The sequence below is a fragment of the Rousettus aegyptiacus genome, unplaced genomic scaffold (genome assembly GCF_014176215.1).
Source record: "Rousettus aegyptiacus isolate mRouAeg1 unplaced genomic scaffold, mRouAeg1.p scaffold_m13_p_7, whole genome shotgun sequence".
NCBI lineage: Eukaryota > Metazoa > Chordata > Mammalia > Chiroptera > Pteropodidae > Rousettus > Rousettus aegyptiacus.
The window spans coordinates 18,991,018-19,006,838 of NW_023416310.1; the positions used below are offsets into that span (position 1 = coordinate 18,991,018).

The 15,821-nt window shown below is 38.6% G+C and overlaps 1 protein-coding gene across 9 annotated transcripts in view; it reads left to right on the plus strand.

Annotated features, from left to right (window-relative positions):
• The window catches only part of LTBP1 (latent transforming growth factor beta binding protein 1), a 337,195-nt gene that overhangs the window by 275,497 nt on the left and 45,877 nt on the right, over positions 1–15,821 (plus strand). The gene's annotated exons all lie outside the window — the stretch shown is intronic.

Sequence of the window (15,821 nt, forward strand, 5' to 3'; positions counted from 1 at the left end):
TGAATAACGTTTTTTTGTTCAGTGTCATTTTGTTACATTGTTGACGCCATAGGAACTCAACTCTTGGTTATATCCATAAGCCTACAGTAACACTGGTTTCATTATATGTCCTTTCACTTTGAGTTGTGGAATGTATCATCAATGTTAAGTGAGGACTTACTGTACTTGAATTAACATTGAGAAAGGGGCGCTCTTACTTAGGCTTCTGAACTTCTGCTCAAAGCAGCAGAAGCCATGTTGGCTCTAGAGCTGGCGCACCCTGCCCTAAGCAGAGCTAAATGAATCCTCCCCAGTGCGGGGAAGGCGGGCCCTTCCCTGATTTCCTCTGGCTTGGAGAGTTGTCAGCATCTGGCCACAGTTATTGAACCACAATGAAGAGGCAGTCTGTCAGTATAAACTGTCTCAAGTATCAAGTAGCATGGCAGGTTCTGTAGAAATAAAGACGGCAGCACTGGCTCCATCCTTCTCTGTATTGTGCTTTGGGACACATACCTGGAGGAGGGAATAGACACACCTTGCTTCTCTCACGTGAGATAAGGAACAGCTGTGTTATTTGAAGTTCACCTGGAGTGAGGTGGGAAGTAACTGGGGGTGAGCAGCTATTTTGTTCATTTTTTCCTTCACTCAGGAAATACGTGGAGTACCATTTGTGCCCTTCGCCGTTACTGTTCCGAGGAAAAAACACACACAATTCTTGTCCACATGGAACCTGTGTTCCAGGAGAGGAATTGGGGATAAATATTACATTGTACCTATAGAAAATGGTTTTTGTATTTAGATAATGTAACATAGTTATACTTTATGAATATAAATAAATGCCAGGTATAATGTTTTTCTTCTCAAGTCCCACGCGTGGACATCAGAACAGGATTCTTTTGGCTGACTTCCTCTTTTGTATGCCCTTTCCTTTCTTCTCATAACTGTGGTTCGCTTCTTCCCACCACCACCTTTGAGTCCTCTGGCCAGAGCCTCTATCTTGTGTGGGAAAGCAAAGGACACTTTCAACTTCTTTTGCTCAGCTCAATATTTTATATCCAAATTTGTCATACCCATTTGTTATTTACAAAAATTACAGTTCTTTTGTTCTTTTATTTTTTCTAATTTTATTTTGGCATTTTAATTTGTATGAAAAGTATTTATCCTCCCATTTATAAAGTGATTTGGGATTTGATTTCTTCATCATCAACAAGAATGTGTGTGAGCAAAAGTATAGGGAGACTTGTGGTGGTTGGATTTCTAAGTGTCACCGCATCTGTCCCCCGACCCCCATGGAAAATGCCGCTGGTCTCTGACTTCGCATCACTCCCTTCAGGTGCCTCTTTGCACGCTGCTCTCAGCCAGCGGCAGCCGTACTCCCCCAGTGGGGCGTCTAGGCTGAGTGAGAGCTTGCGTGACGAGTGGAACCGGGGACATCAGACCATCAGACATCTCTAGACCTCAGCATGCTTTGCAGCCTGTTCACACAACAGAATGGCCACACTGGTCCAGCAGGGACCTCAGAGGAGCCCAGCATCACAGAGGGAGCATTACTGGCATACAGAACCTGGCTAATTAGGATTCCAAACCATGACCAAAATCACTCCTTAAAGCCCTGTCTTTTAGAAAGCATCCTCATTCATTCATTCATGCATTCATTCATTTGGCAAGTATCAAGTGTTTATTTACTATCTGCCAGTTACTATCCTACATACTGGGGCTGTGTCAGTGAACGATAAAAATAAGATCCCACTTTCTCAAAGGCAATAAACTAATGAGTAAACTATGTAATAGTCTAGAAAGTGATAAAGCCTATTAAAAAAAAATAGAGCAGAGTCAGGGGGATCTGAGGGCTGGAGCAAGGAATGGGAAGCTGTTATGATCCTAGTCGGGGGGTCAGAACTGGCCACTCTGCTTCTCTAATGCAGGGTTATGAAAGAAACACCACAGTTTTGTGTCTGAGTAACACATGAAGCCATCTTAAGTGCCTTTCTTTTTCAAACTGGTCATCCACTGGCTAAGTGATAATAGCCTGTCAATAAATAGACAAGAAGGCACAAGATTGTCTGCTAAGGGCCTTTTTCCGATGGTCAACATGAATTCTGTTGTCTAGACGGTGTAAACTTTCAGAGTACAACAGCAAGGGCCAACCCTAATGTAAACTATGGACTCCGGGTGATAATGACGTGTCAGTGTAGGTTCATCAGTTATAACAAATGGACCACGTTGCTTTGCTTCCGGAATGTTGAGAGCAAGGGGGGCTGGGAGGAGGGGAGGGGTGTCAGGGGACAAGGTGGAGGGAGCAGAATAGGGAACTTTCTGTGAAATTTTACCGGGAATCTAAAACTGCTCTTTAAAAAAAATCTGTTTTTACAAATCAGACATTTAGGAATTACCTGTTTTTCATCAGAAAGGAAAAATCCTAACCTTTCATTTTCATTCTATATTCTACTCCTCTGTTTCCTCCCCTGAACGTTGTTTATTTCTGACTTTTCACAATAATACCCCAGACGGAGTACATGATCAAAAGCTTCTGTTCTCATTTTCGAAACTATTCTAATATTGATTTAAAAACTGAGAACTCCAAGATTGGAAGGAGACTTCTTGTAGCATTGTGCCTGAACTTGGCATCCTGAAGTATTCCAGAAATCAAGTCCTGTTTGTTAAACAGCTATGGAGACTCTAATCCCGTAACCTTCTCAGATGTCTACGGTAAAGCGCTTCTTGTTAACTCGTTCATTTGAGAGGGAAAACGTAACAAATGCATGGGGTCGGAATGGCTAGCTTCTTGAAATTTACTGAGAACAGTGATATCTGAAAGAAGTTGGATCCAAACCCTTAGGCCAATTTTGTGTTCATTGGAACTAGAAAACACAGTAAAGGCAACTTTTGCCAAATCAAAGAAATAAAAATGAATTAGGAGCAAGTGTGGTTTTGTTTTCAGGCTTTCAGGTACGTTTTCTACAAACAGTGTAGAAAGTATAAAACCATTGCTGACAGTGCTCCAAGGCAGTTGGCGGTTTTGTGGTGTGGAGATAGAACTTTGTATCTAACATGATTTAAAATGACTTAGCCAAGTAGGACATCGAAGTACCCTGACACAACATTATGTTACAACTGGCTGCTTGGCCCAAAGATTTTTAAGATTTTTAGTAGTTTTTTGGGGGTCGGAAACTGAAAAATCCAGTAAGAGAATGCAAACTGAGTGTTCCTTACTTTTCTAAGGAAAGGGAATTTAGGTTAACAATAGGATCCTTTCTTTCCCATGCGTAAACAGAGAAAGGATCATGCAGCATTCCAGGTGAGGAAGGGCAGTGGCTTCCTGCTTTAAAGGCTACTGTTCTGCAGACTCACTCCTGTGAACGCGCTTCTGCAGAAGTGAGTGAAAATGGATGTTTAAATCATTAGGGAGAGAGCTGAGGAAATTTTGCTGGAATAAGCTGCTTTTGGACCTGGAATACATATTTTCCGTGCATTGCTTGATTGTCTTCTGCATAGCAACATTTTTATACAGAAATTTATAATAGTAGCAAAAATTTGTGAGCTCTTCCTAAGCCTTTTATCACTACTGACCTTTTAAAACCCCAGAGCTATGGAAAATCATCTGTTCATAGAAGGAGAAGTAAACACTTTCCTTGCAGCCAAAAAATAGACATGAAACTTCCAGAAAGTGAAGCCTCTGAAGAGGCAAGCCACCCTCTATACCTACTGTCACCCAGCTCAGGTCTGGGGCACCTGGATTTCTGCATCTATTTTGGTGAGTCTTTTGATGTCATCGACGACCTGAATTCTTGATAAACGTTGTGAGTAGTATTTTTATACTTTAGACCAAAATTGTAATGTCTAATACAATCTATCTCAGAGTCAGTTACTTTGTTAGGCATCTAACCGATATTATGTGGTTTTCTTGGACTCCCAGTGGACCAGAGATACTTCCTATATCTGATTTCAAGACTTCATGAAAACAACAGCTCATAATAGCTAGCGTTCACTGAGTTCTTTTCATGAGCCAAACACAATGCTAAGTGCATTGTACCTGTTTTCTCACTTAATCTTCTCAGCAAACCCAAAGGTAAGTTAAGTATCAATTGGCATGTTTCGGCTGCAACAAACAGCTTAAAATAAGGAAATTTATATTACTAATAACAAGTGCAGAGATCGTCACGTCTCATCTCCTAAAGGTGTTTATGCAACTGTCACTTTTTCAGTGAACTCTTTTCTGATCACCTTTCCTCTCATTCACTCAATCCGTAACACTTCCTGTGCCCCCCTCTTTGCTTTTTTTTTTTTAACCACCTTATTCTACATCTTTGTCTTACGTATTGTTTGTTGTCAGACCTCACTGCTAGATTCTAAGGCTGATGAGACAGGAATCTTGATCTGTTTTGTTCACAGATATATGTCATTGAGCACAATTAGGGCACAATAAATATTTCGTGAATGCTTGAACTCTTTGAGCTTCTAAGGTATGTGAACTTGGGCAAATAACAAAATCACTTACCTCAGTTCCCCATGTACACAATGAAGATAATAATAGTACCTATACAGAGTTGTGAGAATTAAATCTGTTGATGTGTGTTGGCAAGTATCAACTTAGAATGAAACAGGCCCATAGAATGTGCTCAACGAATGTGAACTAATGTTAGTGTTTTAGTGGTTCTTAACATTGGTACCCTCGTTATTGCCATATCTTCCTTTAATATTTGGGCACCTAAAAGGAGGGAACATTTAACATCTATTTGTTTTTATTTGATTAGTGCTTTCAAAATATACAACACATGGTCAGATTACCTAAATATTTGTGAATTAAATCATCTGGTAGTTCCAAGTCCAGGTCTGGGTGTAAATGAATTACAGTATTCTATCTACTTTTAAACCCAAAATTATTTTGTCATGTAGAGTGCAGTAACATAATTTGCTTTAATTCCTCACCCTTTGTTTTCTCTAGAAGTTTCACATGACTAACTTTCCCCATTCACCCTCTATTTCAAGTTTTAAAATGTTTTATGTATCAATTGCCAATAAGCTGATGGCTAACACTGGTACTTGTTTGCATTTAAGCATTAAAGTTGTTATTTCTAGAGCAACACTGTCTATTTCCTGTGGTTTCAAAACTGATCTTTCTTGGCCTCCTATTTGAATATAGAAAGGGAAAAATTAGAATAGTGAAAAAAATGAGAATTTTTTTGGCCGACTTTATATTGCCTCTGGGGCCTGAGTGTCAGAAAGATGAATCTGGGATTTGATATGTTTGGCCTGTGCTGAGTAAGGGCTTCCTCCCAGGCCTCACTGGCAGCACCTCTTAGTGTAAGAAAGGCTATATGAAAAGAGAAAATGTACAGCATGACTCTAAAGTTAAAGTAAGATGTTTACTTTTTAGAAAATCTCAGGTATAAAAATATAAAACTTTTAATGGAAAGATAACCCAGTGGTTATAAATAAATATATTAAGACAAAATGGTAGAGCATATAAAAAAACTTATATAGCGTGAACACAAAATGTATATTTCATACCTACTACCTTTTGTGGATCGTGATTGTGGTGGGAGAATTATGCAATTAAAATTCATGCTACCCCGAACAAGCCCAATCCCATCTGATCTCAGAACCTAAGCTGGGTTGGGCCTGGCCATTACTTGGATGGGAGACCACCTAGGAAGACCAGGTGCTGTAGGTGTGAAAAATAAAAAGGATCGTAAGCTGACAAGGTCCTTGCAATCTGTGAGGTCAACTAAGGGTTGCCTCACCTAAAAAAAATTATTTTTTAATTAAAAAAAATAAAATATAAAAAAAATCAGGATATTTTCCATAAGTATCTAAAGAACATTTTCTGAGTGGCATGGAGTTTATTAATAATGAATTTATATGAATACTTCACTTTTCATGATAGTCTATTAAATAATAGTAAATTAGGATTATTTTTTTTCTTCAAGAGTAGAAAAAATTTGAAAGCTTCTCATTTCTTTAAAACTTTTAAAAACATTTCTGTAGCAACTTCAAATCTTCCTTATTTACTTTTCCAGTTCTTGTATAATATTCTGTCAGTTCATGCAGAAAAGAAATAGGAAGAAAATGGCTATCTAAATTCAGAAATACACTTCGATTTTCTTTTTCTTGAAAGAAACATGGGTGACATTGTGTCTTTACAGATTTTACTTTCGTGAAAAGAAAGTGTTTTGTTTCTCATTAAAAGTGTACTACTTTTCAACTTAATTGAGAATTTTTCCTCTAGATGTCACAGATGTCACTTTTTTATTTTAATCTATAATATCGAGGTATTATGATAATCGAACAAAAGTCTGACACACATAGTGGCTTCCTCACGAAACTCCACGCTGTGTTTTTGTTCTTTGGGAAGATATGTGCCCAGCGCAACCTGCAGGTGTCCAAACCTGTCTAAGTGACATGGATACCCTTTCTAGCCACAGAACCTGAGATTTGTGAGCTCCCTCACTCCGGAAAACCAAGGGCACGTTCCACATTTTCTTAATCTTCGACTGCATGAGCTTGTTAATAACAGTTTGAAATATAAACACCAAACTACTCTTCTTGGATTTTTTTTTAAAGCCTTTCCTCTAAGTTGATTTCATTCATGAGGGTATTCATCCTTGACCTTATTTTGGATGATAGCGACTCATCTTCTATATACTTATTCTACTTCCTTCAAAAGGGTAATATAAATGAGAACTAAAGACATAATTTAATACTTGAAAAATTCTTAGGAATTTTTTTGGTTGTTCAAAAAAGTACAAAATTTAAAAACTCAAGTACATTTTTTACCCTCCCATAGAAGAACACGCACTTGCCGTGTTTACTTTCAAACTCAGGGAAAGGCCTGTGGAGTGGGGAAAGAGATGGGAACTGGGAACCCACTTTCCACGATTCAGGTGGACTTTGGTGGGAACCGAGCCAGCAAGGGCCTGGGCAGCTGGATCCATCCAGTTCCATTGTCTCACCATTAAAGCTTAACATCAAATATGATCTCCTTTTCAAACATTAAACACCTGTTTCCATTGTTACAATATCTGTTTAAATATTAATAATTCCTAAACCCTAAATACATCCTAGAACATTAGGATTCCATTCCATTCTGAATATATAACAATACTGTTATAATTCTAAAAGTGATTTAAAAATTTATTTCATAATAATTCTGTCATCTTTTCTCAGATTAAAAAAAGATAACCTATGTGGAACAGAGAATTCAAATAATTCCCTTGACTTGTAATGGGTCTTATGGAAATGAAGTTAAATTTTAGCGAAAGATGTATTGTGTTACACATGGTCTATTATTTTCAACTGTACTCCTATTTAAACAACAAAAAAACACACACACACAGGAAATAGCTTGATTTCATTTTTTACTTGGAGGAAATTCAGTTTCAGAGTATTCGAATGGCTTACAGTAGACAAATAGGGAGTGGTAAACAGGATTACTACTCAGAGCTCCTTAAAATTTTAGTCTAGTATATACCTCTTACCAACGGGAAGGAGAGAGGGAGAGAGAAAATGAGCATTTGAACTGGTTAGATTGTCATTAACTAAAAAGTATAGCAGTGAGGATTGACTTTTTGGGGGGGGGGGGTAAACTTTTTAATTGGTTGAAATGCATAAAGGAAAGTCCTTAAATCATAGGGGTACAGCTTGGTGAACTTTTACAGAATGAGCACGCTTAGTAATGAGCCACCTGAACCCTCCCTCACACTTCCTCCTGACAGTTAGTTACTCACGACCTCTCCAAAACCCATGGATGGCAATAACCACTGTTTTGTCGTCTTTACCTTGGCTTTGTTTTGCTTGTTTTTAAACATTACATTAGTAGACTCATATAATAGGTACTCATTTGCATCTAACTTCTTTCATTCAATATTGCATTTGTAAAAAAAAAAAAGCACACATTGTGTTTGTAAGGCTCATCTATGTTGTTATATGTATACTTCATTTGCATTGCTGTGTAGTGTATAAATATAATACAATTGTTATATCCATTCTACTGTTGATGGACATTTGAGTTACTTCCAGTTTGGGGCTGTTGTGAATAAAGCTTTTATGAATATTCTTAAACATGTCTTTTAGTTGGCATAATCACTAAATTCTTTTGGATGTTACACAGAAGCGTAATTTCTAAATCATAGGCTATTTGTCTGTGTCATAGATACAGTCAGTGTTTGAGTACCAGTTTGCACTGTCACTAGCTAATGTGAGAGTTCTAGTTCCATACTCTTGTTAACAATATGTATTGCCAGTCCTTTGAAAGGTAAGTCAGGAAGAGTAATAGTAGCTCATCTTGGGGTCAGTTTGCACTTCCTTTATAAGCATTGATGTTTAACAGCTTTTTATACCCCTACTGGCTTTTAGTTATTGTTTCATTTATCTAATTCTACATAACAAGCCTCTTCAAAATGAGGTGCTCAATACAACAGTTGCCTTAATGGTATCTACAGATGAATCCAAGTTCTTAATCTTAATACAGAGTCCAATGTTTAATTATTTCATTTGCAATCAGTACTTTACTTGTCTGTAATCTTTGCAAGCCTTAAAGTCATTATGATACTCTTTTATATTGTCTTCTGAAAGCTTTATTTTTTTATATATATATTTTACATTTGAAATCTGTAATAACCCTGAAATTCATTTTTGCGAATGGTGTGAAGTAGAGGTCAAGATTGACTTTTTTCTTAGTTGGATGTCCGTTTGGGTTGGCACCAATTATTGAGAAAAGCACCTTTTTTCCCTGCACTGAGATCAAGTGGTAACTTTGTCATGAACCATGCAGTCCAATGTACAGTTGACTCTTAAACAACTCAGGATATGGAAATGGGATTAGAGGGGCAAAAGAAAAGTCAGGGTGCCTTACAGGGTGCCTTTCAGGTCAAACATACTGGTAGCTCAGGCTAACGAAGTGTGATGGAGAGACATTAATGATTCAAGAAATGTTTCAGAGGTAGAATCTTGTATTCAGTTAGAACATAAGTGTGGATTGGATATTGGGCATGAAGGAGAAGGAATATTGAGGATAGATAGATCCCTCCCTAGTCCTTGATTTAGCAAGTATTTAGTGGTACTATTTTCCAAATGGTGAAAAATGAAGCAAATTTATTTTAAAGATCAAGAGTTTGATTTGAGTGTATTAAATTACAGTTGTCTATGAAATATTCATGTAGGTATGTCAGGTAGGCAGTTGCATCAAATTAGATCTATTGCTTGGAAGAGAAGTCTATGCTGGAGATATAAACTGAGAGTCAGCAGGTATAGATGGCATTTGAAGCCATTGGAATGGATGAGGCCACTAAGAGACATCACATAATGAGAAGAAAAGAGAGCCTGGGACTAAATACTGAGAAACTTCAACATCTAGGGGTCAAATAAAAGAGAAAGATTGTGTGGGAGTTACCAAAAGATTAAGAAGAAATCCAGAAGCATATAGAAATGTGGAACCCAGAGACAGAGGCCAGATTAAAAAAATAAACACCTTCAGAAGCTACATGTAGGGCATGTGGCAGGGGCCTTCACACTATTATTCTGCAGAGGTGTAAGGGGACAATTATTTGACTGGACTATTTCAAATGGTAAATCATTCACTCATCATGGAAGATATATTTTCAGTGTCAATGAGTTGCTGGGAGCACCATACCCAGATAAAAGGCCATTGCATGAATTCAGGTGAGAGATGGTGAGCTCTGAGTAAGGATGGAGAGGGAGGGAGTTATTGGAGATAGAACCAAGAGATAAAATAGAAAAGCATGATAACCGGGTGTGGGAGGTAATCAGGGATGTCCCATGTTTTGAGATAAGATGACTAGGATGGTATTTGTGGTTTTAGAGGGGTTTTCATTAGGGTGTCTTTAACTGTGAATGGTGAATATACATTGGGCACATGATGATTAATTAAATCAGAGCAGAGTCTTGGTTTCATTTCTCTAGAACTTGTAGCAGTTTTCAGAAATCAAATGGGATTCTGCTCTGGGTGATTTTTATAAGAGTAAGTAAATCTTTTTTAAAGTAGTGAGTTTCAGTGCTGGAGAAAAAAAGATCTCTTGTTGGCCAGTCTTGTTTTCTAGAATTTATGTGCTAGAAAGTTGGACGTGAAACAACTTTCTTTCCTCTGTCATTTCTTGTTGCTTACCATAGTTGCGACAACCGAAGGCCTCAAGTTTTTCCTACCCCATTCTGTGAGACAGCAGCGTGGCAAACTCTGCACAAGGACCTCCTCGTTTTTTGCTGTTTTCTGGCTCATCCCCCTTTCCCCAGAACAAAGTTATTTTCCATAACACATAAGGCCTATATTCTTCAGCCTCGTCATGTTGCCAGACCTCTGGACTTTTTAAAAAAGGCTCTTTCCATATCCTATTGTATGGTCTGGACCATCTCCAAATCCAGTTTTTAATTTCCTATTGGCTAAATTTTATTTTATTTTTCTTTATGCCTCGCGCTCATCTTCCGTTTAATCCTGGCTTCCCTCCCTTGCTATGGGAGAGACCTTAATCTCCTTTAGGCCAGCAGCCATGCCATTTTAAAATTTCTTTGGGCAGCTATACAGCTGGTTTAACATCGTTCAATCCCACTATTTGGCTGGGATTTGCTGTCTCCTGGTCTGCTTCCTTTCCTTTCAGTAAGGAATATGAGGGCTGCATTTTTCCTGAAGCAGGAACCCTACATCCCTTCCAGTGTAAGCCCCTTTTTTTTTGGCTCTATTTTCTTAAGATTCTGGCACCAAATACTTAACCAATTCCAAGTGGTCAGGAAGCCCTAGGCTGAAATAGTGGGTTGTTTCCTTTCTATGAAGAGATCCAGAGAACAACAATATTAGACATGGTCCTGGGGCCTCCTACAGCTTACACTCCCTTGGTACCCGATGGACCTTTTCCCCAAGGGTCTGCTAGAGAAGTAGCATCTTCAGGACCTCGGATATTTAAAGTAATGATGATATTTGAGAATGAGGTCCTGTTTAAAGACAGGACGAGGGTATTTGATTAAACCAAGAGTCAATAAGTGATAGGTCGAGGTCTGCTTTCTGACTCCCACCTTGGCAGTGACCAAACTCCAGTATGCTCATTGGACTCACAGTTTGGATAGTTCTATTCATCCTCTTGGACTGACCTTTTATAATCATCACCATGGTAGGAGGCAAGGGGACATGATGGATGGAGCCACAAATGTAGATGCTAAAAATCATTCCTTCACTGGGCTCTGTCTCTTTGCCAGCTCTACCACTAGCTGATCATGTAACCTTGAGGCACGTTACCTCCCCTCTCAAGGCCTCAGTTTTCTCATTCTTAAAATGAAGGGGTTGAACTGAATAATCTTCAGAGTCCCTTCACTTTGAGATGAACCACATCATTCATCTAATAACGTTTGGTGACAGGAAGGCATTTCCTTCTGAACCATGGAAGAACTGTGCATATTTTTCTGCAAATGACCCCTTACCAAAAATGGTTTCTGTTGCTATCATCCGCCTCTCTAAAACCCCCTGACGACAGAAGGAAGGCTCATGAGTGAGCTGCTTTCTCCATCAAGTAGATATGTCTTGCTTGGAAAAAGGAAAAAGAAAGTCTACAAAAATAGGACATGTTAAGAAAGTGTGAAAAAGAAGCACTTTTTTCTTAAGGAAAAAAAAAAACCTGAGGCGTATATCTGAGACAAAGAAAGCCAAATCATTTAACTGAAAAAAAAGTGTACAAATACTACTTTCTCCTCTTACACATACTTTTCTGTATATAGTACAGTAAATCTAATAGAATTATCGAGGGTTTGTTATGAATTTCATTGTTGAAGACTTTGGACAGAGGTGTGATTTTTTTGGTAAGTGAATAAGGTTTTTCTGACCCAAGCCCTTTTTTAAAAACCATGGCTCCTTTTCATGCTTTTGCTTTATTTCATAGTTCGCTTTACTTAAACAAGACAGCAACACCAAGTGTCTGGCCTTAAACCTTTATTTGAGAATTGAGGGTACCTGGTTGGAGTTCTGCTCTTCTATGGAGAATCCCCAATTACATTCAGTAGGTTTTGAAAAACTTTGAGTTCATTGAAAAAATGTGCTAAGTAAAAAGCATACAGACAAGGAAAATTGACCTACCAAATAGGTCAATGATTAAGAACCTTAAAATGTGAGCTCGTCAGTTATTGACAAGATGGCTATTTTAAAAATGAGCCGCTGGCAGTTCCAGAAGCCCAGGACTGTGCTTTATTTCTCTTTCTAGCATTTACATAATGCTGTTACAGGAGAATTCTCATCACCGATCCACTATCCTTGGTCTGTGTAATTCTTTATTGAATTCATTTCTGTTGAAACAGTAATATTTATATCTGCCTTGTTCAGTAAAATATTAATAGCAAAAACTTGCATGAGAAATAAGCAATTCTTACAGTAATGCACCTAATTTACCTGGGTTGCCATCTGAGAGACATCTGGACAGTCGCTCCTTCATCTCTTATTTGGTGGACAGTATGACTGGTAATCATATCATGCATGGATGGCTCTTACAGATGCCTAAGCAGAAGTGCCTTAGCAATGAAATAGACTCACCCTTCATTAAGTGAAAAGAAAACTGTGATTTCTGGATCATTCAAAGTTTAGTTTCAGATTCAAAATTCAACTTCAGCCAAAATAAGAAGACTTTCACATGTCCATTTATGAAACTTGCGTCTTGGTAGGGCTTTTATTCTTACATAATTATAATTTTTTGACATTTAGCTTTATTTTTATAGAGTTAATAATAATTGTAGCAGTTCTTATAAGTCTCTTTACGAACAGAACTAACAATGGAAAAACATCACAGAGAGTTCACATCATCAAAGAAATTCTTAGGAAATAATTTTTTAATATAGATCATTAGTCAGAGAAGTGAAACAAATGTTGTCTTCTTGTTAAGCTATTATCTCACCCCATTGTTGAAAACATGAAACTGCTGAGTGGTGCAGTATATCATTTTCATAAAATATTAGTTGTTGAAGAACTAGCCTCCAGCAGGCATTCCACGTTTTTTCCTATTCATTCAAATCCAAAATATTGCTCATCTAAACTTTCTCTATTAATCACCGTTACAGTAAGTCTGAGACTGCAAGATTCCCAGCACTTCATTACCATCTCAGGACTTGTTTACCTTTAGGTTAGTTATTCAGTTCCTGAGCTGGCGGTCACCAACAGGAAATCATCATCAGCTGTAACTGCTTGGAATTAATGAAAAGGAAACCAAAAGAATTTACTTCAAGAAACCAGACTCAAAAGCCACCAGGTTCCTTGCTTCTTCTTTGCTCCCCACCATCCCATTTAGGTAGAGAGAAAAGTTGCTTTTTCAAGGTTCCCCACCTTGAAAAATAGCCTCGACAAGCATAACAATGGCACAGAATGCTCTGGAAGGAGAAAGGAGGGGCCCTGAAATCTACCCTTGGAGTAGCTGAGGAAGGTGCCACATAGGAGGTCTAAGTTTCCTCTGACCTGATTGCTGAAAAGCCAGATGGAGTTCCTAAGCAGGGCAGATAATGGGGAGGAAAGGATGTGCACCAAGTCAGTGAGAAATTAAACACCCCAGGGTTGTGAGAGAACTCTAGTATGCTGAGAGGGCTGGAGCATGTAGTGGGAAGGGTGGTGGCTAAGAACTATGGCCAGACTTGCAGCCAGGAGCCGGATGATGGGCACCCTGTGCTCTGCTTAGGAGAATGGTTGGTATCTTCTAGCCAAGAAGAGATACTGAACATTCTGAGCAAGGAGATGTCACTGACAGGTTTGCAGTTTGGTAGAGAAGGGATTAGAGGGAGGGAGGCATGACTAGAGATAAGGAAACCAATTAGGAGTAAGAGGAGTATCAGAGAGATAGATGAATAGGTATGTCCGGGGAGGTATGGGCGGTAGGAGTGAGAGAAGGGTGATATTAAGATTTCTGGCTTGGGTGACCGGTTGGATTCTCTGATGAAGAGAATGGAGGAGAAATGGAGGAATCATGAGGAAGGGTGTGATAACAGGTTTATTTATTATGAACATGTCTAATAGGTATCAGATAAATGGTTCTAAAGGACAGACATCAGTAAAGTGGTAATGGAAGCATTTCTGAGTTTCTTTCTGGCCCTTTGATCTTATTCAATGAATAACATAATCTCTGACAAATGCTCATTTAAGGAAATCTAAAATTAGTAGTGGCCTGTGTTAAGTGATTTGATGACACTGTGCAGTTACTCTTTGCACAGTTGTGATCGGTAAATAAGTTGTAATCCAGCCTTACGTTGACTTTGAAAGGCTATCGGAACAGATTTATGGGGTGTCCTCTTTGTGTGTGATGCTGCAAGGAGATTCTTTTTTTTTTTTTTTTTTTTTGATGTGAAATCATTTTACTAACTTTTTCATTCAAGTTGAAGAGAGAAGATGTAGATGCAGAAAAGGTAAGAAGATTTCTCACTAAGGCTGGGAAGTACAGTTTAGGAGGAAGACAGTAAATTTGGTTTTAGGCTTGATAAGTTTAACATGACAGAAGATTAAATGGAAATGATTTAGAATATGCAAGACCCTGGCCGGAGAGGGAGATTTGGGGTTTATTCTGAGGACCGTGGTGTTTGCTGTTTGGAGAGCCTGGAAAGGGTGGAGAGGCGTGTGCCACATCCCAGGGAGGGCCTGAGCTGGCATGTGCCATCTTCAGGCTGTGAAAAGTGAGGGCCAGCCAAAGTGTTGCAGGTAAAATGAGAGTAATGACCTCTTGGGTCGTGAAAAGAGAGAGTTCAAGGAGTGGGTGTTGACCAGGCTTAGAGGTCAAGAAGTGACAGTGACAGACTGGGAGGTGATCGTGGGATTTAATGATGAGTCTTCCATTGGTGGCTTTTCTCAGAGGGGTTTGGTGGGAGAAAGAGTTGGGAAGTCACATCGAAGGTCGTTAAGGAGGGGGAGGAAGAGGAACAGGGATAATAATAATATAATGATAGTTGACATGTATTGGGTGTTTCCTGTGTTACATGCCAAGCAGTGTGCCTAAAACAACACTTTATACATGTTATTTTCTTGTAATAATCACAGTAATTCTAGGAATATACCAATATTATTATTAATAATAGTATCATTACTGTTATTTTTCTTTTTTGCCGATCAGGTATATTAGGAAATAAAGGCAAAGGGTGTAGAGAGTTGTTTTGAGCCATTTCGCAGTGACGGAAAGAATGGAAAAACACAGTAGTGACATCATGGTCCAACAAAAGCTTTTCCAAGAGCTTTTTAAACATTTTGAAGACAGCGAGGGAAGGAGCCTGGCGGGCAACAGTTGTAGATGCTGGAGAAGGGTGGGCAGGTAGGGCCGCAGGGAGAAGACACTGGTAAGGATGGGAGGAAGAGCCCAGCCTTGAAAGAAAAAGGGACACAGTTTCCCTCAAGTTGAGAAAATTCAGGAAGTTTTGACATAGTCGCTCATATTTTGCAATTCAGAAGTGAGACGAGTCTCTGAACTTACGCTTGATAGTGTCAGTGTGAGAGCATTAGGAGGAGAGACAAGATAACGGCTGAAAATCATTGAATGTATCTTCTTCTAGGAAGTTCCTTGAACTCAGATTTAAGAAGTTTAGAACAAGAAAAGCTCGATTTTATTAACAGTTGTTCCCCAAAACTAAATTCTGTCAAGTACAATTTAACTTGTCATTTTCTTGATTACTTATCTTTACATTTAGATTGAGTAATTCTATTTTCTTAATTATTTCTTCAAAAACCTATATTTTGAGACTATCAAATCCAGAGGTAGACAGGACAGAGAGCCTGAAAAATGGAAATATTCAGTGTGCCAATGAACAGGAATGGGAATGAAGGAACAGCAAGGAAAATTAATAACTGGAAGGATAAAGTAGAACTGTACCTAAAAGTCTGTATGTAACTT